The 22,214-nt window shown below is 43.9% G+C and overlaps 1 protein-coding gene and 1 non-coding gene across 2 annotated transcripts in view; one reads left to right on the forward strand and one right to left on the reverse strand.

Annotated features, from left to right (window-relative positions):
• Btbd9 (BTB domain containing 9) overlaps positions 1-22,214 on the reverse strand; it is a 353,804-nt gene that overhangs the window by 100,720 nt on the left and 230,870 nt on the right. The window lies entirely within an intron of this gene.
• On the forward strand, positions 2,540-2,647 carry LOC126502843 (U6 spliceosomal RNA). Its single transcript, XR_007592066.1, has one exon. It is a non-coding gene; the product is annotated as a U6 spliceosomal RNA (small nuclear RNA).

Genomic DNA, 22,214 nt, shown 5'->3' on the forward strand with positions numbered 1-22,214 from the left:
CAATGCTAATGGGCGTGGTTTTAATTGACTAGACTGGGTACATATGGCCCAGCTTTCTCAGTTGTTCTGTGCAGACACTAATGTTGAACTAAGTGATGAGGTCACCTACTTTCAGGAGCTAAGTCTCAGCATCTGGCAAATGTACAGAGCCCAAACCCAGCTCCTGGGCTGCCCATTATTCCAATCTTGCCAAACTCACCCTCTGGAATCTTGTTATTTTTAAGCTCCAATGACTCAGTTTCCCTCCAGAGCCATAAAAGTCAGAAATCCAGGGATAGGGAAGAATCCGGAAAGGATGTGGGAGGAGTCAAGCCCAGATGCATGTTTCAGTGGTGGACTGGCTACAGGAGGAGGGGGTTCCTCACTGCCCTAGTAGACACGATGTACCTATCCAAACTTTTGTGGATAAGATGACTGGATAACAACAGAAACCAACTTGCCATGCAGCTGTCAGTGGCACACACAAAAGGAACACACTATTCCACTGCTCTGTGCCCATAGTGGCTTAGCTCCCACCAGGATCATTGTGGTCTCAGGCACATGTTAATCCCCACCTAGTCAAGTACTGGTAGAAAACCTGCAGGAAGGCAGCTCAGCAAATCAAGTTCATAGCTAAAATGCTGAAGACCACCTAGGTTAAGAATTAGAAAATGTACATTTTTATTGTCCAGACAAAGCAAAGGAACCAATGCAAGGCTTTTTGTTTATTTTTTGAGACAGGGTTTCTCTGTGTTGCACTGGAACTCACTCTGTAGATCAGGCTGGCCTTGAACTCACAGAGATACGCCTGCCTCTGCCTCCCGAGTGCTGTGTTCCACCACCACTCGGCAGTTCAAGGCATCTTAATATAGCTTTGCTTTCCAATCAGCCTAGAGGTGGTTAATAATAAGTCCATTTTACTTAAACAAACAGGTATAAAAATTCTAAAATAAATATTAGCCAGCTGGTCTAATAGTTATTTTGAAAATTGATCATGTTGAGGCAACACGTGTCCGAGAAACACAGTAAGATTCATTAGGATGTCACTCCTTTCACAGGTGAAAGGTGAGAAAGTTTGTGAGTTTTGCATGATTGTGAACAAAGGAGTGAGTTGTCCAGGAAGATTACCTTGGCTGGAGACAAGAGAACGGTGAAATGTCCTAGAGGGGACTTGAGGCCACTGCTGAGTGGACAGACCATGGGGATTATGAAAAAGGCAGTAGCTGGCATTAGGGTAGCGGCAGCAGCAGTAAGGAGAAACTGACTATAAATAAGAGTGTCAGTTTCAACAAAAACAATGGCACACTCCTATATGGCTGGCACAGTCACAAAGCCACACACTTGATGTGCTGGTGGTGGAGTGTGTACTGGCAAAGCCACACACACTTGATGTGTTGGTGGTGGAGTATGCACTGGCAAAGCCACACACTTGATGTGCTGGTGGTAGAGTGTGCACTGGCAAAGCCACACACTTGATGTGCTGGTGGTAGAGTGTGCACTGGCAAAGCCACACACTTGATGTGCTGGTGGTGGAGTGTGCACTGGCAAAGCCACACACTTGATGTGCTGGTGGTGGAGTGTACACTGGCATAGGCAAGCAGCAAGGTCATCAGGAAGCATGGGGCAAGGTCAGTCTGTGACTGCTTTCTAAATAAGGCCCCCCCTCTTATACAGGGTCCTGCAGGAGGGAGGCTGGGGCCAAGCAGGGCCCTCTCCAGGGAAGTGAGTACATCAAAGAGGGAAGGACAACAACAGTGACCTGCAGGACTCTCAGGAGGGGGACAAGGGGTCAGTTATCTAGCACTCAGGGGGACACGGAAATTCACTAACAAGATCATACTCATAAGACTATGGAGACACAGTGAGGTACAGACCTTAACATATGGGATGAGAGAAGCGAGAAACAGATGACTCATAGCACAAAACAACTCTTAAGATCAAAACACACACCCACAACTGTTAGCCTTATTCGTGTGAAAAAAAAATGCACACATTAAAGAAATAAACACTCTAGAGCTGTTATCCAGAGAAGGGGCCAGGAGTAGGAGGGCTCAAAGGAGAACTGTGGGAGAGAGGGCCTCGCACAGAACAGGAACACACAGGCTATGGTCTGAGCTCTGCAATAACACAACTCTGTACTTTGGATTCTTGCTTAGGAACCAAACAAGCCTCCCCACAGCCACAGGGGCAGTTTCCCTTCTGCTCTAGGTCAGAAGGCGTAGAGAGAGGACCGTTTTATGAGACAACATTACTGATGCAGCCAGTTCTCATGAGTCTCAGATTCACTAAACTCAGGAGATCCTGTCTCGCTTATTATAGAAAAATTCAAAAGCAGAGTGGCAAATGGGATCTGGTTGAGCTGGTCCTCAGGATCTGTCCATCCATCCTTCTTTCCCCCCTGGAATTCTGTCTAGAATCCAGGCCCCCTGGAGCAGTTCATATCCCACCACTTCTGTCCTATGTAAACAATGTAAAGAAATACATAGATACCAATGAAAAAAGTGGTCTGAGAGGAACGTTCCGGTCTCTGAACATCAAACAAAGAAACCTACTCAGTACAGTGCTTGTTCCAGCAGTACATGTGCTAAAATTGGAAAGATATACACACTAATTAGCATGGCTGCTGTACATGGATGACAAGAAAATTCATAAAGCATTCCATATTTTTTCTATACAAGTTACATTTGTTCTTAACTTTTTACTAATTACTATATGTAAATAAAAGATTATTTTAAAAAAAGAAAAAAGGAACCCAAAGAAACTTAATACAGACTAGGAGAAAAAGAGGTAGAGAAGACTTGTCCTAGAGAAGGGACAACAGACAAAGTTAATTAGAGACTGCCTGAGTGAAGGGACAAGGTGCAATGGCTGGGGTAAGAAGGGAGCATGAAGAAGAGTGGAAAGGGTGAAGACCTCACGGCCTCTGGATGAGAAGTCCTGCCAGGCCTGAGCATAGAAAGCCAGGCAAGGACCTGTGCCACATGGGGCAAATATGCTGGCACCAAACAGTGAGGACTCTAAACTTCACCCCATGGGCAATGGAAAGCCCTATTTTGAGTCAAGGTGCCTTCTGATAGGCTAACTCTGAGATGGACTACCAGACGGTTGACACTATGGAGGACAGGCGGTAGCTAGCATCTTGCCTTATGGTGGCAGCAGCAGTGACAAGAGGGCAGACTTGTCATTTTGAATACAGTATCAATATGGAAGCTGCTGATATAGTACAAACCATCTCTGATCGAGTATGTTTTATCATTTCCCAGCAGACTGAGCGGTCACTAGAGGCACCTCCTCTTTAGTGTAACAGGCATCTACTGAACATTAATCCACCACAGCAACACTGGGAACATGAAGATGGACCCAGGGAGGCTGATTCAAGTCAGAAGGAAGGAGGTGGGGTTGCAAGCTTTTCTAACTGCCCTTATCAACAAAACCCATCACGATAGCCAAGCAGCAGCTGTCCTGTCAGAGCTGTGGTGAGGGGACAGGCATTTGGGACCCTCTGCAAGGATAGCATTTCTGAATGGAAATCTCAATCAATTCCTATTTGCTATTTTACAGATTTCATTTCTGGAAGATGCCAACGCGAACATTCTAACACCTTCTGCATTTTTACAGCTCACTCGAGTCCCTCACTTCCACACTCAGCTTTATTACCATTTTAGTTGACTTCATCACAGCCTTCATGGAAAACAGCTTCGCTGACGACCATTTCCTGTCATTATGGGGGCAGAATTGCAGTCACGGCCCGCTTGAGCACTAGGTAGTTTTTATGATAATTTTACACAGGTAATGTTGTGATTTTTAAGTACGTTCTCTCTTGTAGCACTGTACTGATTCCTGTCCTTAGAAAGACAAGTATCTAATGCAGCTATAAAAGAAGCATACCCATCTTCACAATATTAATGAGCCAATAAATTCAAAAAGATTGCTGTGTCCTGCCTGGCTCACCTAACAGGCCCCCATTTCCATACCACTGCTTCATTTTCCATGAATCAGTGACCCACCCTCACCCTGTGGCACAGGATTATGAAGCAGTAAGGGTTCAGTCGTGTGGAGACTCTTCCCAAAACATTTACTGCAGCAAGCGATCACTCCCACAGCCTCCAAATCCTAAACTGTCCAGTGGCCCACAAAAATACAGCCTGCCTCACGTTACTAAGTGTGTGATGCCGTGGTTTCCAATGGCTCCAGAAATCCTTTCTCCCCAATCCTCCCTCCCTTTTACAGCATGTTCCCTGACATACAGACAGCCCCGGCATACACTGAACAGCACAGACTGAACATGCACAGTCCATGGGGCTCAGAAACATGCAGCAGCCTGGGAGATCAGCACAAACAAGCTGGGAAGCTCCGTGCTGGCCCCAGACGCTGTCACTCCTCACCAGCCTCACACTGTCTAGACGTGTCCACACTCAGTCAGACAGCAGCTGCAGCGATGGGTCCATTCTGTAGGATCATAAGATGAGCCACCATACTGCAGGCCAGCATTTTCCCTCGCCCATGAAGAGGACGGTTCTCAACTGAATGGACCGTATAGTTAGAGTTCTAAGGAACAGCCCTGTCTGCCACTCGGTCATGTTTCTCCTCTAAAGAGGGCAACGTGGAAATAGTTTCACATGGGGCTGGGAGATGGTTCGGTTGGTAAAGTGCTAGAGGTACAAACCTGGGGAGCTCAGCACAATCTCCAGCATCCATGAAAAAGCTAGCTGTGGTAGCGTGCAGTGGGTAGAAAGAGGTGGATCCCTGGAGCTTACCAGGTAGCCAAGCAGGCTCAAAGTTCAGTGAGAGGTCCTGCCCCCCAAAATAAGGCAAGCAATCACAAATATCCACACTGACATATGACATCCACATGTATACACATACGTAGCTGCAAAGCATTACCCACAATACAAAGCCATGTACAAACATACACGAAGGAATGTTAATCTCTGCCCTCCCCATTTATATAAACAGGTTTCACATGTTCACAGAAAACATGTAAATGAAGAAAAACACACTTCATGTGTCCAGCAACTAGGAACTGTACCTACGTCTTCAAGCTCCTTAGTTTGGTCTTCCCCATGTACTACCAAAGCTTGAACTCACGCTCCAAAATTCATCTGCCCCAGAACCCATATGCCGAGGCTTTCAAATAGGTCCTTTAAAGATAGGATTAAGACAAAATGATGAACGTCATCACACATGATGTGTGTCCTTGTGAGAAAGGAAGAGATACCGTAGAAGTGACCAGACAGATGAAAGGCCGAGAAAAGACACAGGGAAAGATGGCCACCTTCATGCTCAAGAAGAGGATTGTAGTTTGCCCACACTACAGTCTGAACTTCTGATCTTCAGAACTGTGAGGAACTGTTCGGTCCTGTTGGCCACCCTCTTGCTCCATGTTATTTCCATGGCTGTCTTAACAAATGCACAGGTGCACATGTTAAGATGTGTATTTTAATTTTATAATATAAGCATCACTCTTGCTATAAAGGGGGTGCCTTCTTCTACTTCACATTATATTGTGGATACTTTCCTGCGCTATAAATGACTTTACAGAAATTCTGACATGTGAGTGTGGCATACTCATTCCATTATGTCTTTACTATGGTTCAATGTGTAGCCCTTCCCTTACCAGGTTACCATAAATAATTTGCACTGAACATTTCTACAGAGGAAACGTTTCTTTGGGATAAAGTGCTAACAGTAGAGATAGGAGGTCATGGTTGTACTGGTTAATCTTACGTCAGCGTCACACAAGCCAGAATCACTTGGGAACTGTCCATCTGAGTCCCTGCTACGTATTATTTTAGCTGCTTTGATTTTCTTTCTCCTTGTTGTTCAGTTGCTTGAGCTCTTCATACATTTTTGGCACAATCCCTATCAGGTGTATGACTTATAAAGACTTTCTTCCCACCTGAAGATCATCTAATGTACTGTTGTTTCCTTTGACGGGTATAAGTTTTTTTGGTTCCATTTGCTTCATTCATCCCTTTTTGCTTTTCTTGTACTCACTTTAGGGGTTAAGGAAAAAACGACAACAAAACCATTGTCCAAACCAATGTGTAGTTTCTCCTCCTATGCACTGTGACTCCCAGATGTTTTCTCTAGAGGTTTTATAGTCTGGTCTGAGGCTTAAGTCCTTAATTCAGTTGAAGTTGAGTTTTGTGTGTGGGTGCGATAAGGGTTCACTTTCATTCTTCTGCATGTGGATATCCAGTTTCCCCAGCCCTGTTTGCTGAAGGGGCTCTTCTTTCACATTCCATATCCTTGGCTTGGTGGTCAATAAACCAAAACTCACTTCAAATGTAGAAGGACAAGGGCATCCAAAGAGAGCAAATAACCATGGTGTTGTTATCACATTTGCTTACGCGTGTTATCCCTCTTTATCACCCATACACCCATGTTAAAAATAATGGTACAGAAATAAAAGGAAAGAGAACAATCTGGTACCCCCGTAAGTCCTCTCCGATCCTGAAACCAAAGGTAGACAGTACAAGAGCACTCATTTTCCTATTGCATACACTCGGCACAGAGGTCAAGGGTCAACTGTCTGTACACATGTGGGTTCCTCCCTAGGCTCTTCATTCTCTCTTAGTATGTTCCTTTTCCTCTCCCCATCTTGCCCATGACTGCTTTTCCTTCCTACAAGTCTACTCCTGCATCAACAGCGAGCGTCCTTTAGTATGCAGCACTAACTCTGGACACAGCGGGACAGTCCTCATTCATTTATTTTCTTTTCTTACTTCAGTGTCTGACCTAACAACCTTTTAATTTCACATAAGACCTTTAGAATGTGTGTGCTTTTTCCAAAACCCACCAGAGAGCATCTACAATCCACGGGAGTCTATCCTACTTCACGGTAGCACACCTACATCGTGTCCTCCCAGTGCATCTGCAAATGCTCTGGTTTATGACACACAGACACATGTTACCAGCACACGCTGAGTGCTGGCGACTCTCCTGAGCTTCTCTGGCCTGGTCCATGTCCTGCACCGGGGCTCTTCTCACCTCATGCCCTCCGCACAGGCTGGGGCTCCTCCTCAGTTCTCTGTTCCTGTCCCACCTGCTTCTGTGCGGTCGCCTGCCCAGTTTAAATCATTCTCCTCTGTTAGCATACATGATCCTCCCCGGCACAAACTACACCTGTGTCTCCTTTCCCGAGAGTCTAAAATAATGCTTGGCAGACTCTTAATAAGTGTCTACTTAATGCCAAGTGGTTTCCATAGTTCAACAGTTAAGTTTCACTGACAGAAATAGTCTTCATATCCAGTTTGAGGAATTGGTCTGAGAAGGAACAGTCCCCTGGCATGCCACAGTGGAAACTTATTGGCGCCATCCCCAAGCCCCCCCCCTCCCCCGTGAAGCCTGATGTCAGCTCCTAGTCACACTCTCATCTTCATATGCTAATGAACTTCCCCAGGGCAGAATCTGTGTTTCTGTGTCAGAGGACACATTTTTCTAAACAAAGTTATGAAGCACACAAGTTATTATACATCCCTAGTTTAATGGACGCAAAGACCATTTGTGGCCTGATTTCCAACTGTTTGCTTTTCCTAAAAATTTACACCATTTCAAACACTGTTACAATCTCAGAGTACCTTTAAATGAGCCACCACCACAGTCCACCTACTCTACTTCCTGCATTCAGCTCCTTGGAGGAAAATACATGCTACCTACTTTTTGTTTTGTTTTGCGAAACAAAGTTTCTCTATATAGCCTTCTCTGTCCTGGAACTCTCAGTCTGTAGACCAAGCTGGCCTCCATCTCACAGAAGAGATCCGCCTGCCTCTGCCTCCCAAGAGCTGGGATTAAAGGTATGTGCCAACACTGTTGGGTTTCATGCTACCTACCTTTTATTCCTAGATAAATTAGCATGTTATGCTCAATAAAATATATTCCGTTCAAGATCTAACTCAAAACACCAGGGCTGGGGAGAGATGGCTCAGTGGTTAAGAGCACTGACTGCTCTTCCAGGGGTCCTGAGTTCAATTCCCAGCAACCACATGGTGGCTCACAACCATCTGTAATGAGACCCGGTACCCTCTTCTGGCCTGCAGGAATACATGTGGGCAGAACCCTGTATACATAATAAATAAATAAAAATTTCATTAAAAAATCATTTATCCTTCCCAAAGCCATTATCTTACTGGAAAGAAAATGTGTTGAGGGTCCTTCACATCTCAACTAAACACCTACCCTTTCACAGTCTGCCTGTCATTCCCCAACCTGAGAGTTTCCACTGTTGTCAAGGGGCCTACCACACACCTTTAGTCAGATGCAGACAGCCTGTAGGAGGAGGCTGTTGTGTGGCTTCTGTACCACTCATCTGTTCTCTGCTCCTTGCCCAGCCCATGTCTGAACCTTGCCAACCGTAGCTCTCAAACTCCTTTACCAGCCTAACTTCTGGTTCTACCAACAGAAGAAGTTGGATAGACTCATAAGAGAAAGCTATTTAAAAAGTAAAAAAAAAAAAGAAATGCAAATGGCCCTTAACATATGTGCAGGTGGGAAGCGGCCCAGTTCTCCCAGTGGTAATGCGAAGAGCAGCAGATGAACACAATGCCAGTGCCCCGTTTATAGATCACAGACCAGGGGTGGCAGCAGGGAGGCATGAGGGTCCCAGAGCTTTCAGCAGCAGCCCTGTGCTTTTGGCTTACTCAGGGCAACCGCTTACTAGGAACCGCAACACAGAGCCACTGGCAGATGCCGAGGTAGACACAGGTCTAAAGCCAACGGGAGAGCTTTGCTCCATGATTTAAACAGTTTAAAGATACCTGAATTCAGAACCTGGCTCCATGCTCTAGTTGGTACTTCTGAAGGAGCACGAAGAGCAGGACAGCCAAAGATGAGGAAGGAGAGGGACTTAGGGCAGCACACATTTCCTAAGCGCCAGACGGTCTTGAGAAGGGAGCCCAGGCTCTTGGGATGCTGAACACCACTCTAACACCAGCTCATGTTTACTGCTCCCCCAGGTCTTCTAAAAAGCTAGCCTATTCATCTGGAAGACTCGTAAGAGAAAGCAGTTTAAAAAAACAAAAAGATGCAAATGGCCCTTAAAAAGAAGCTCGATTTTTCTCATAAGAGAAATACACTTAAAACTGCAATGAGATCTATCTCTTACCTAAACCAGTGAAACCCCAAAAGTGTGACAATGTGCTCCACTGGTACAGCTATAGGGGAGCAGTCCACACACCACCAGTGAGAGTCTGCACACAGCATCTTCTCAAGAAAGGTGAACCTGAGGGCATTTAGCAAAACTCCATGTATATTCCCTTTTGGACTGTGAAAGCCATTTGGTAGAACTCTGTCCTACAAAATGTACAAGGTAATCAAAACAATTTGTAGTACCAAGACTGAAAAATAATATAAAGAGTTCATCAACAAAGAACTCATTCAACAAACTCAGTTCATCTACACAAAGTATGAGTTATAAAAATAAATGAACAGTATGTTTCTCCATCTTAGCTATAGCATAAGCTATACATGTATTAAAGATTTTACAAGGCTGACTGGATGATCAGAACTTCCTGACTATGGACAGCTGAAAGTAGATCCAGAGCAAAAATGATCTTGGGCAACCTTTGCTCCCTTTATAGTTACTTGTTGTCTGTGTCTAATCTAACATCTGGTCAATTCTCAGGCAAAACCTTTGGAATGTGTTAGCAGACCACTAGCTTTCACTGGCACCAAATCCAAGAGCACCATCAGATAACATCTGAAACCTACAGCAGTTTTACCTGCTTTGCTGAGACCCATCTCCACTGTTCTCAATGTATCTGGTATGCACTTTATGACTTTTGTTCCATAGTTGTAAGTAGTTCAGTGATCAAGTTTATGTTGGCATATTTACTAGGGGCACAGTTACTCGAGTCTAGCTCAGAATATACTGTCTTACTCTATTTGAGCCAAGAGCTGTGCTGTGTTGCATTTCAAAGTCAAATATGGGCCAAAGGATGATCCACGCTCACTTGAAATGTTGCCTTGCCCTTTGCGCCCACATATTTGCACTGGCTCTTTCAGTGGTACTATGCGTTCTTTCTGGTGCTCAGGCCCTCCCCCCTTTTGCAGGTCATGGTCGCTGGTTGATTCTGAACTGGCTGTTGGTTACCTTCTTACTGTTCTCAGAACATTTGGTCAAAACATTTATCCCTAGCATTCAGCCCTTTTCTGCTGCCTTCCCCCATGTCTAGTTCTGTGGCTCTTATTGCAACCTTGCTTCTTATAATTTAGAAGTTCTACAGCTGCCTGAACATAAAGACTCTGATAGGGAGGAGGAGGCAGGGGAAACTCCTCAGGTCATGCAATGGTTTCAGTGACAGCCTGTGACAATATATCAAATTGCTCCCAACCCCAAAGTATGATAAGTTGCCATAGGGTAGGGTAGGGTACATACATAGGGTATCCACCCAGTGTGTCAATGGTCTGTCCTGTCCCTTTAAGAGACCAGCCCAGTCTACTCAATCCCCACATCTGCTGAGGCAGGCAGATCTTCCTTCCTGCTTGCAGCCAGAGTCTCTTCTTTTCCATCTCCCTCTTGAAGAGGCAGCTTCTGTCTCTCCCTTCTCCCCTTCCCCACTTGTTTCTCTCTCTCTCTGCTCTTCTCCCCTTCTTCCCTAGTCCCTCCATAACCCACTAAATAAATATCCAACCTCACTCTGCATGGTGTGCCTATCCGTCTCTTTCTCTCACCTGCTGGGGCTGTGGATCCCGGCCTGGGACTCACTGCCCCTTGTGGCCCACTGCAGCCACTAAGGGAACTATGCCATCCCTGCCTGGGACTGGCTGCTCTCGGGACCTGCTGCCCAGTGCCCACCACCACTTCACAGACCTGCAGCATAGTCTCCGGACCTGCAGCCTTTTACTTTTACCATTACATTGGTGCTGTGACTAGGCCAAGCTCTCCACATTCCCTCTGGCCGGCAGGTGGGCTAAGGACATGTGGAACCCTGGGCTTGTGAATCAGGCTTCTTCACAACAGCTCTCCATTCCATCTGCCTGAGTGAAATTTCCACGCACACCACTGGCTTCAATTAGTGAGTTTCCCCCATTTTTGGTCAGCTTAACAGTTTCTCTGAACCCGAGGAGTTGACTGTTGAGCTCCCAGCAATCTTCTGGTGTTCCTAGAAATGGGGGAGGGGGGAATGGACTACCCAACTACGGCCCTAATGGCTATAGTTGAGCCCTTTGCTGACATTCATTTCTGGGTTGCTTCCCTTAGCTGAAAATGTGACTGGATGACCCGGAGTCAGTCCTCCCACACCAGCACTGCACATGCTGTACAGTGTATTCAGCTGGGGGCCCAGAGTCCCTCGGATTTATTTTTTGCGTTTTTTTTTTCTTTTTCTTTTCTTTTCTTTTGGATCACTCATCAGTGGTCCTCACTGTGGCTCTCTGGCTTCCGAGTTGCCCTGACTGTAGTCAGGCTTTAGCACCCCACCTGTAGGCAGAGGACACTCTCATACAAGCCCTGTGGTGTTTTCTGATGATTTTCATCCCGCCTATAGAGGGGAGACGTCCCCTTATAGGCCTTGTTGTGTTGCCGTTTTCACAGTTTCAGCTATAGGTAGCAAGCTATCCAAAACCATCAATCCAGCCTCCCATCTGGGATGTCTTAAAGCCCTACTTACAGATTCCGACACTTGTCTATCTTTATTCAAATGGCCTCATTACAATTTAGATAACAATTTAAAGGAGCCGCCTTTGATCCTGATATTCTACAGGAGCTTTCTAACTACTGTCAGCGCACAGGCAAATGGAAGGAGCTTCCTCAAACTGTCCCTACCATCGCTACTGCTGCCAACAAGATTGGTCAGATCCACAAGGTGCCTGGTTTCATTTTCAGCCTTTTTCTGTCTGCTGCAGCTTTTGGCATGGAGGCTCAGCGACAGGGCCGATCATGCCTCTAGGTCTCTCTTATTATTAAGCTTAAAATCCTAGCAGCTCAGAAATCGTGACTTTTCCATACAGTATGTGACTCCTGCCATTTTGACTGAGGTCAGGTGACCTTGCCACCATCCTGGCTGAGGTCAGGTGATTTCACTGCCATCTTGGCTGAGAGCCAGGACAGGTGACCAAGTTCCACCATCTTTAATGAGGTATACCCTGCCTGGTCCTCCAGTTTACTTATGTTTTTTGTCTCTAAATTCCTCTTGATGACTCGGTTACATGTATGTTTTGTGCAGTGGCATGCCTTTGGTAGGGCCCCCCAAGAGCATCCACTTCGCCCAATTCCTGTTCACTCTGTGTGTTCATACATGTAACTCAAATGCATCTATGTTTACTGTTAAATGTATAATTGTTCATTACATCTCATTTCAGACTACAAAGCAATAAGTCTCATGTTTTAAACTGGTATGTACTTTTAAGTCTCTTACAAAAAAATATATGTAATCCAACCATGATCTAAAATATATTAAGCTGTTCTCTACTATTGCCAGTTCTGCTGTTGACCATCTATTGCAAGTGCTTTTTTCCTCTTCCTGTCTTTTTATGAGTGTAAAGCTTACTTGTTGAGAGCCAGTATAGTCAAGCTTGGACCCAGCTCTCAAGGCTGATTATATACTGTAGTTATACCTGATAAACAGCCCTCAACCGCTCAGAGATCTGGGGAATATGGCATTTAAATATTTAATTATTAAAAGACTTTTTCATAACAAAAAGAGACAGGTTGGCTCTTAGCAACAGCATTCTACTTCCTCCAAAGAAGACAGAAGACAAATGGGCACAGAACAACATCCATCACAATTTGCTTCACCTGCCAAGCACTGACCACTGGGCAAAACTGCATTTCATCTAAACTGAAGGTCTCTAGATGTGGACAGAATCACTGGAATCAACAGCTAAGCTGCTCAGGTCAAGGTAGGCTTGTCTTCCTACAGATTTCTTAGCCCACAGGATCTTCTGGAGCCTGGCAGGCCCTCCACTAAACAGTAAAAGGCAAATATGACCTTGAGTGACCATGGAGGACCCTGAGGATTAGCTCTAGGTGCCAACCAAGTAAGTTCTCTGTCGTTTTTTAATCAGTAATTCAAGTAAAATTTCACCCTTCTCAAAGATCTCTGATGAAGTTTGACAGCTGAGGTTTTTGTCAGTTTAAAAGTACAACCTCACCAAACACATTTCAATAAAATATAAGACCTGCAAGTTATAAAGGTGTGAAGACAAAGACAAGTTATCAAATTTCTCTCTCACATTGCCTTTCAAAGTCTTAAAGATACTTTTCATTGTACAAAAAAAAATCTGTCACAGTCATTCTGACATAAATATGCTATTGTTTATACAATGCATATGTCTAAAACTTCTCTTTTTACAAACCCAAAGAATTCTTGTGAGTTCCAGGGAGCCAAATTGAAGAATCCACCAAAACAAGTCAGATACACCCCTCTCAATTCCCTGGTCCTAAAAAAAATTTTTCCTTCACTTAACTTTGTCCTCTGTTCTGCCAGTACCTTAAACAGGATAAGAGACACCAGACATTTCCATACCACAAACACCAGACAAGAGCAAAGAGATCAGCTATGCTAGGATGTGACCAGCACCCAGCCTTCTCAGGTTCTCCTCCCCAAAGATGACGTCCACAAATAAGCAGGAAGCAGTATTGAGAATCTGCTGCCCCAATTCCTTTAACCTGTGGTGTCTAACTTCCTGACTTTTTATTATAAAAAAGAAATGGGAATGTAATGATCTGTCCTGTCCCTTTAAGAGACAAGCCATGCCTACTCCCTCCCCACTTCCACCAAGGCAAGCTGATCTTCAGCTTCCAGCCTGAGTCCCTCCCTTTTCTGTCTCTCTCCCAGAGAGGTAGCTGCTGCAGCTCTTCTCCTTCCCCCGCTCTCTCTCCCCCCTTAACCCACTAAATAAATATTCAATATCACTCTTCATGGTGTGCCTATCTGTCTGTCTCTCACCTGGCATGTGGCTCCCTGCCTGGGACCAGCCCCTTTGGAGACCTGCGGTGTGGTCTTATGGCATGCCCATCTGTCTGTCTCTCCTCATGGGACTGGCTGCACTGTCAGTCTCTCATTCACCACGCAGCTCCCTGCCTGGGGCTCACTGCCCCTCATGGCCCACTGCAGCCACTTGGGGAACCGTGCTGTCCCTGCCTGGGACATGCTAACAAAAGATAGAAATAATGCCATAGGGCAAGAAAGAGAAGGTACTCAGTGTAGCTACACTGAGAAATTGACAACAAGGCCAAGCAACCTCAAGGCCATTTTGAAGGTGCAGACAAGAGCTCTAAATTTAAATAGAAGCTGGGTGTACTGGTGCACACCTTTAATCCCAGCACTTGGGAGGCAGAGGCAGAGGGATCTCTGTGAGTTTCAGGCCAGCCTGGTCTACATAGCGAGTCCTAGGACAGCCAGTAGTACATAGTTAGCTGTCTCAAACAAACAAAAAAAAATAAACAAATAAATGTAAATAGAACAAAATAATACAAAAACCACCAGATAAGAGGTGTGAGAGACATACAATTAAACAATCTCAGACAAGTTTTTTTTCATTTTTTTTAATTTATTTTATATACATGTATATGTGTGAGAGTGTGCACATGAACCACAGAGCAATCGTGAAGGCCAGAGGACAACTTGCAGGAGTTGGTGCTATCCTTCTGCCATGTGGGTCCTAGGGACAGAATCTGGACCACCAGGCTTTACTGGCTAAGAAATCTTGCTGGCTCATGTTTTTGGGGGGGTGAGGGACTGGGTCTCCTTATGTAGCTCTGACTGACCTTTAACTCAGAGATCCACTTACCTTTGCCTCCTGAGGACTTAAGTCCTTTAGTATTTGAGGAGACAAGCTGTTGCCAGGAGATGACTACAGCTGTCTTCAAATGAAGGATTATTTGTCTTAGGCAGCCATTTTGTGCTTAGCCTCCACAGTGACTGAAGATTTAGGACAATCATTCATGTGAGCCTTCAGTTTTGAAGACGGTATGAAATGGGTTAGATGGATGGATACTTCTGAGTGACTAACACGGTTGTACACAGAGAGGCACAGAATGAGGCAGAGATGTCAGACTTCTGCCTTGCTATCTGTCTCTTGCCTTGTGGGCTCCTAGAAGTCAATGCTCTTTAGCAAGAGGTATTTCTGAGTGCCTGTTAAATCTTTATCAAGTTTGCAGGTAAAAGCAAAATAATTTCCCTAGGATTCTCAACATTTTCTGGCTATGTTTCAGATGAAGTTCCTTGAGTCTTCATTAATAACATAAAGATTAATTTTATTAAGAAAAACTGTTTTTAAATTTTATAAAAACAGAAAGAAACTACAAAGCATGAAAATAAGATAAAAATTATAGTTATGAACTATATATTTTGATAAAGGAGGTTAAAGGAAAAGGCAATTCTTTTAAGAAAGAATTTTATCTACTGAAACAAGACTTTGTCCTAAAGTCAAAGGTTTTCCAAAAACAGAAAAGGTGAAGACAAAATTAGAAGGCTAGCATATATTGTAAGATTTGTGACAGGTAAGAGAGAGAGAATGTGTAAATGATTAAGTTCACTATAATGAAAAGTTATTAAAAATTCTTTTGAGTCCAAATTAGATGCAGATTAGATGTGATATCTAACTTTCTGCTCACAACAGTAAGCTTTGCATCAGCAAAATAGCAATGGAACGACTCCGAGAACAAGGACTCTGTGCTTTGTCCCTTACGCCTGTAGAGTCGGGGCATAAATGAGTCAATACTAGATTTGCATGGTTTCCCATTGAAGTTTACTCTTACAAAGAGGCAATACATTAGCAGTAGGAAAAAAGAACTGTTAGAAGAAATGATTTCTACTTGGGGCATTCCTGATGAGTCATGTAGTGACTGCGCTTCTTATCTTAATGGACAGATATTAAAGTTTGTACAGTTTGGCCCATTATACAGAGTTTTTCATAGCTCCTATGATCTTCAAACCACTACACTGACAAGTGATTGTCAAAACTGACTCTAGTTTTTGACTCTCTTAGCTAAAGACACTTCCATTAATTTCACTAAATCTAAGATCCATCTCTTTTAGAAACCCAATTATTTTCTAATAAAATAATAGGTATCCTGAAAAAATGGGAGAAGTACCATATAATCTATCTCTGATAAAGAGAGACATTACACACCAAGGACTTTAAAAATTGATAACTAAGCTGTAGAGGTCCATAAGAGTAAAACAGGTCCATCTTGATGAAAGGTCAGACAGTTCAGACCTATTCTTGTTCCTTCAATATTAGTGTGATATTGGGCAAGGGGTAGAATCCCTCAGTATTAAGTGTGATACACGTGCGGGGGGGGGGGGGTTTAGAATCTTTCAGTATTAGTGTGATATTGGTGGATTGGAAGCCCTCAGTATTAGTATAATATTGGAGAGGGGTGAAGAACCTCTCAGTAGTAGTGTGATATGGGGGGACAGTGTTAGAGTGCAGAGACCTATTTTACTCTTCCAACATAACCCATTTTTGAGGTACCTGTTTTAAATTCAAATTCCTATGACATAAGATGTCTTTCTGTATTTTAGCCAATGGCTTAGCAGAATAAGGCCAGGCAGGAAACCTGAACAGAGTTATAGAGACAGAAAAGGCAGAGCCAAGCAGACGCCAGACGAGGAAACAAGATATGTAGAAAATGAGGTAACACCATGGCCACGTGGCAATACATAGACTAATAGAAATAGGTTAATGTAGATGTAAGAGCTAGCTAGAAATATGTCATCAGCCAAACAGTGTTGTAATTAATATAGTTTCTGTGTGATTATTCGGGTCTGAGCAGCCAGAAAACAAAAGTGCAGTCTTCATCTATAAATGACAACCCATGTCAGGCAACAAATGTAGCACAATTAATAAAAACCCAGAGGCAGAAACTAAGGTTCAATCAGAAGGTCAGAAAAGCAACACAGCCAGCCACTGGCTCTTCCCTCTACCTCAGTCTGAAATGGTGATCCTGTCTCCAGGAATCTCAGAATGAGACTGAGCCTGCTCTCTAGGGCTGGGATTAAAGGTGTGCACCACCACTGTCACCCGGTTTCTCGAGCACTGTCTGGTCTGTGAGGCTGATCAGTATGGCTGTTTTACTTTGAACTTCGGGCAAGCTTCATTTATTAAAATACAAATGAAATATCACTATACTCCTAGAGCCCAAAATAAAACGTATTAATTGGGTACAACCAACAGGATTGCTTCGTGGCCACTGACACTGAATGTGTTAAGATGTATTCGGAATATAGTCTCGTTCACTAGTGCTGATGACAGGATTGCTTCGTGGCCACTGACACTGAATGTGTTAAGATGTATTCGGAATATAGTCTCGTTCACTAGTGCTGATGACGACAAAGACGGGTGCCAACCGCCTGTATTTGGAATATAGTCTCGTTCACTAGTGCTGATGGACGACAAAGACGGGTGCCAACCGTCTGTATTTTTTTTTTTTGTCTTTTTTTTAAAGATTTATTTATTTATTTTGTATACAACATTCTGCCTTCATGTATGCCCTCATGCCAGAAGAGGGCCCCAGACCTCATTATAGATGGTTGTGAGCCACCATGTGGTTGCTGGGAATTGAACTCAGGACCTTTGGAAGAGCAGCCAGTGCTCTTAACCTTTGAGCCATCTCTCCAGCCCCCCATCTATATAGTTGTGGGGACTTCTGGGCATTCCCTTCAGGGGTATGCCAGACCTGGAGTTAGCGTTTCTGTTTAGTGACCTGCTACTTGTAGAAATTTTCAGAGCTGGAAGCATCCTCCATGCTGGGTAGCTTTCGCGGTGCCTGATGCTGCTCTGTAGACTGTTGGGGGAATAAAGGTACCAGCAGTCTTCCCCAGATGTGAACGCTGTGAATCTACAATGCCAATGGGGCAAGGAAAGATGTATCCACTGGTACAACACTAACAAGACTATTATGGGCAACAGACACTCACTCTGATTAGATTTCTGGCCCATTCAATAAGAAGGAATCCATCCCTGGAACTGTAAACCCGGTCAAAAACCAATGACCAAGGTAACCTGAAGTGTTAGGGAAGAACCCACAACTGCTATTTGGCTAAACTGATGGAACAGCAATCTGTCTTCTAAATATCTGTGTTTATAATATTTCTTGAAACAAGGTCATTCTCAGCCTAAATCAGAGAAACCCTTTTGCAGTGAGAGGAGGTGAATACAGAAACCCATGACTCCACAAAATACTGAGACTGAAGGATGGTTGAGGGTGCAGTTCTAAACACGATTATTTGTACCACTCCTCTTTAGGTCCAGGAATATTACAGAAAAGGGAGAAGGAATAATCTAAGGGCCAGAAGACAGGGAGAAGGGCTGCAAAATGTCACCTACTAATCACTGCATAGCCGAGCAGTCATGAACTTACAGCAGCTGCCCGTAATGGCATTCGCCTACAAATTGAAAGCAGAGTCCACAGTAATAGATGGACCTAACTGTATACTTGTTGCGGGAGGTCCTTCCGCCCCTCCAACCAATAGCTGCTGTGATACCAGCCCATTGGGGCGTGGCCTCTCTCCCTTTAAAAAAGCGGCTATTTCCTCTGCTCGCTCTCTTCACTTCCTGCTCCACCGAAGACTAGACTCCCTTCCTGGTTGTGCAGATGGCTGTTGTCTGAGACGGTGATCTGTAAGTTTTCCCCTTTAAATAAATAACACCCTATTAATCATAACTCCAAACTGGTGTGGCCTTGTTCGTGACTTACGCCTTCATATACTGAAATGCTAAGCCACACTGAGCAGTTTCAATTAACTTTAAGATAGGATTTCTTATACATTTTGAGTGAGATATACCCTAGGACATAAAAAATGATTGTAAAAAAGTTACACTATTTTTAGTAATGACATGCTCCATGACAGCATTGGTACTGCTACTCTAAGATGATTTTATATTAATAGAGACAGAGTATATGAATTATTGTGCTGTATCACTGGTAGCCGAGGTTGAAAAGGAGATGGAAGACAAAAAGACCAAAGTAAGTTTGAATCGAAGTTCCAGGATGTGCTAATGACACATTTTACCTGTTAAATAAGACTATCAGCATCCATTTTCTACTTCTGCAAACAGAAGGGGCCAGAAACAGGAATAAAGGTAGTAACAAGCACCATCTATTGTGCAAATCTGCAAGTGTCACCTCCCTCTAAAAAAAATGAGGGTTTTTTTTTTTTTTTGAGGGTTTCTTGAAGAAATGACAGGTTTCAAATCAAGGGTGAGAACGTAACAAGATAAACCGTGTGTTGTGTCATGCGAGAATCAAAGAGATACTCAGAAATGCTGAGCCATATTGGCAGCTCCCAAGGACCAACCAAAGATGCAATAGTCATGAGGACCTGAGATTAGATCTTCGGCGCCCACATAAAAAGCTGGCCATGACAGGGCACACCTGTAACCCACATGTGGATGCAGAGACAAGGGATCCTCAGCACTTGCTGGGCAGCCAGTCAAGCCAATCCCTGAGCTGTAGCTTCAGCAAGAGACCTACCTCAAAAACTAAGGTGGAGAGCCACAGAGGAAGACATGCAGCAATTGGCCTCTAACCTATATACCACAAGCACGTACACATATATGCACATATCACAACAACAGAAATGTTACCAACATGCATTTCCCTTAGAAACCCCAAAAATCTACTATTTGTTTGTCTGTCTGTCTTTTTTTTTTTTTTTTTTCCCCTGAGACAGGGTTTCTCTGTAGCTTTAGAGTCTGTCCTGGAACTCCCTCTGTCGACTAGGCTGGCATCATACTTACAGGGATCTGCCTGTCTCTGCCTCCTGATTTCTGGAATTAAAGGTGTGAGCCGCCACTGTCCGGCTCCAAATCTATTTCTTTGGTCACACTTGGAGGATGCTAGAGAGCAACTTCTTCAATTTGAAAACTGGGACAGAAAGGAAAACAATGTAACATTCACCCTACTTTTCCTGGGAAAGTTACATCTCAGGATTCTCAAACCAAGCTTTAAAGAAATGTTTTCTTTCTAGCTATTAAAAAAGACAGACTTGGAATAGCATTCTATATTTCTAAATCACAAAGCAGCAGATTTGAGAAATAGTCATCAATAGATGGAAATACCCAAAGGGGAGACAATCTGAATGTCTACGTGTTTCCTGATGCTGTAGCACACACATTAACTATGGAGCAGTTACCTAAAAACAATAGTAAAATCTGACTTGGATTCTAATGGCTATGCCACAAGGAATGCAATGGGTGAACATGCCTTGGGGCTCAGTGACCAAAATTTAGGCCATCAGTGACACTGTAGACAAAAATCTGTTTTCTTCAACCAATAAACTCTTACTAGAGAAGGAGTGAGCAAGTCTGGGAGAGTGCAGGTAAGGAGCCTTATCAGGTTACTAGGGAGGGCTGCTGGGAATGGAAGCCAAGGTGTTCTTTACTCATGGAGCCCTGTTTCCTTCCCCTTAAAAATTCTGATTTGAATAACTTACAAAATACAAACTTTCTCACTGCAGACTTTGAAACTATTAGGAGACATTTCAATACTGGCTGACCTCTTAATATCTTAAGAAATTACTATTCAAATTTGAGGAATTATAATGGCATTATAATACTAAATACAAATTTACTTTTAGAAATATATAATGAAATATTTACAGATGAAATGATAAGACACTTATGATTGACTTCAAAATAATCTAGCGGTGAAGCTGGAGAGATGGCTCAGTGTTTAAGAGGAATGAATGAATGCTCTTCCAGAGGACTCAGCACCCCACTGTGGTGTACAACTCTCTATATCTCCAGTTTCAGAGGATCTGACTTTCTCTACTCGCCTCTCTGGGCACCAGGTAGACATGTGCACATAGACACACATTCAGACAAGATAAGCATACACATAAGAGTAATAGTGACCTGGTGGGGAGGAAGTTACAGACAGACAAAACTAAGCTGGCTGTGTGTTGTTCTCAAAGACAGCTTAGGTAGGGACTATGAGTGAGTAACTGATGGAGGATTCCCCTCTGTATGCTGTGAACATGTTTTACTACTATCAGTTAATAAGGAAGCTGCTTTGGCCCATGGCAGAGCAGAATATAGCAAGGAGGGAAATCTAAGCAGAGATAGAGGAGGAAAGAAGGCGGAGTCAGGGAGATGTCATGTAGCTGCTGAAAGAGAAGGACGTCAGAACCTTACCGGAAAGTCACAACCTCATGGCAATACACAGATTAACAGAAATGGGTTAATTTAAGATATAAGAGCTAGGTAGGGATATCCCTGAGCCACTGGCCAGTGTTGTAATTAATATAGTTTTGTGTGATTATTCAGGTCCGGGTGGCCAGGAACAAAAAAAGAGATCTCTGTTTACAAGATACTAGTATGATCTCAATCTTTCAATGGCTATGAATAATCGAACCTCAGCAAACATATACAAAGATCACAAAGTAAAGCACTGAGCAAACACCACATTTGGGAGGTCAGGAATGTGTAAAACAGGAGTTGCTTCTGTGCCTCACTGGTGCCATGCTAGGGCCTCTTGCAACTCTTCCTAACACAGAGGAGACAGTCACCACAGGCCTGCTCTGCCAGGAGAGGATGCCTTCGGGGAAGATGCACAAGCAGCCATCAATCAAGTGTGATAGGGCTATGGCAAGAGCAGCAGCAAGGTGGTGGTAGGACCAGCTAGGGCCCATTCCCAGGGACAGGGAAGCTGGCCAAGCTGCAGGCTTTCCTGCTAAGCTGTGCAAGTGAAGCAGCATGGTGAGGGGAAGGTGCAGGCCATGGTGCCACACACCTACAGTCCCAGCATGTGAGACACACAGTGGATTATGAGTTTGAGGGTCGACAAAACCAAACTAAACCAAACCAAATAGAAAACAACCTCCCCAAACACACACACACACACACACACACACACACACACACACACACACACACGAAACCTTTGGTGGGAAAGACTAAGATGCAGAGATGCCGAGTTGGCATCATTATCTCTGCTGTGGCACTTCATGGTACCATTCCATGTTTTAACACTAAAATCTGACTATAAAAACCACAAATGACTTAGTCATTTTGAAGGTCTATAGAAGAATGATTAGAAGACCCTGAGCTGGTGAAGGAAGACTGAGAACCGAGAAAGAATCTATGAATCTAGACATAACAGGAGGCCTTGGCACTCCATTAGATACGCACAGTATTTCTGCTGTCTTCCTTTCTCTCCAGTCATGACAATATCGAGCTTAGGGAGTGGCTCTCAAGGAGGTTTCATCTAAAAAGATCTGCCTCTCGGTACCTCTATCTGCCTGTGCCCCTGCAGTGTCCACTCCTTTCTTGGGAGGTTCCAG

This window comes from Alexandromys fortis, unplaced genomic scaffold, assembly GCF_014885135.2.
Source record: "Alexandromys fortis isolate MF-2015 unplaced genomic scaffold, M_Fortis_MF-2015_v1.1 scaffold_9, whole genome shotgun sequence".
In the NCBI taxonomy this organism is placed as follows: Eukaryota; Metazoa; Chordata; class Mammalia; order Rodentia; family Cricetidae; genus Alexandromys; species Alexandromys fortis.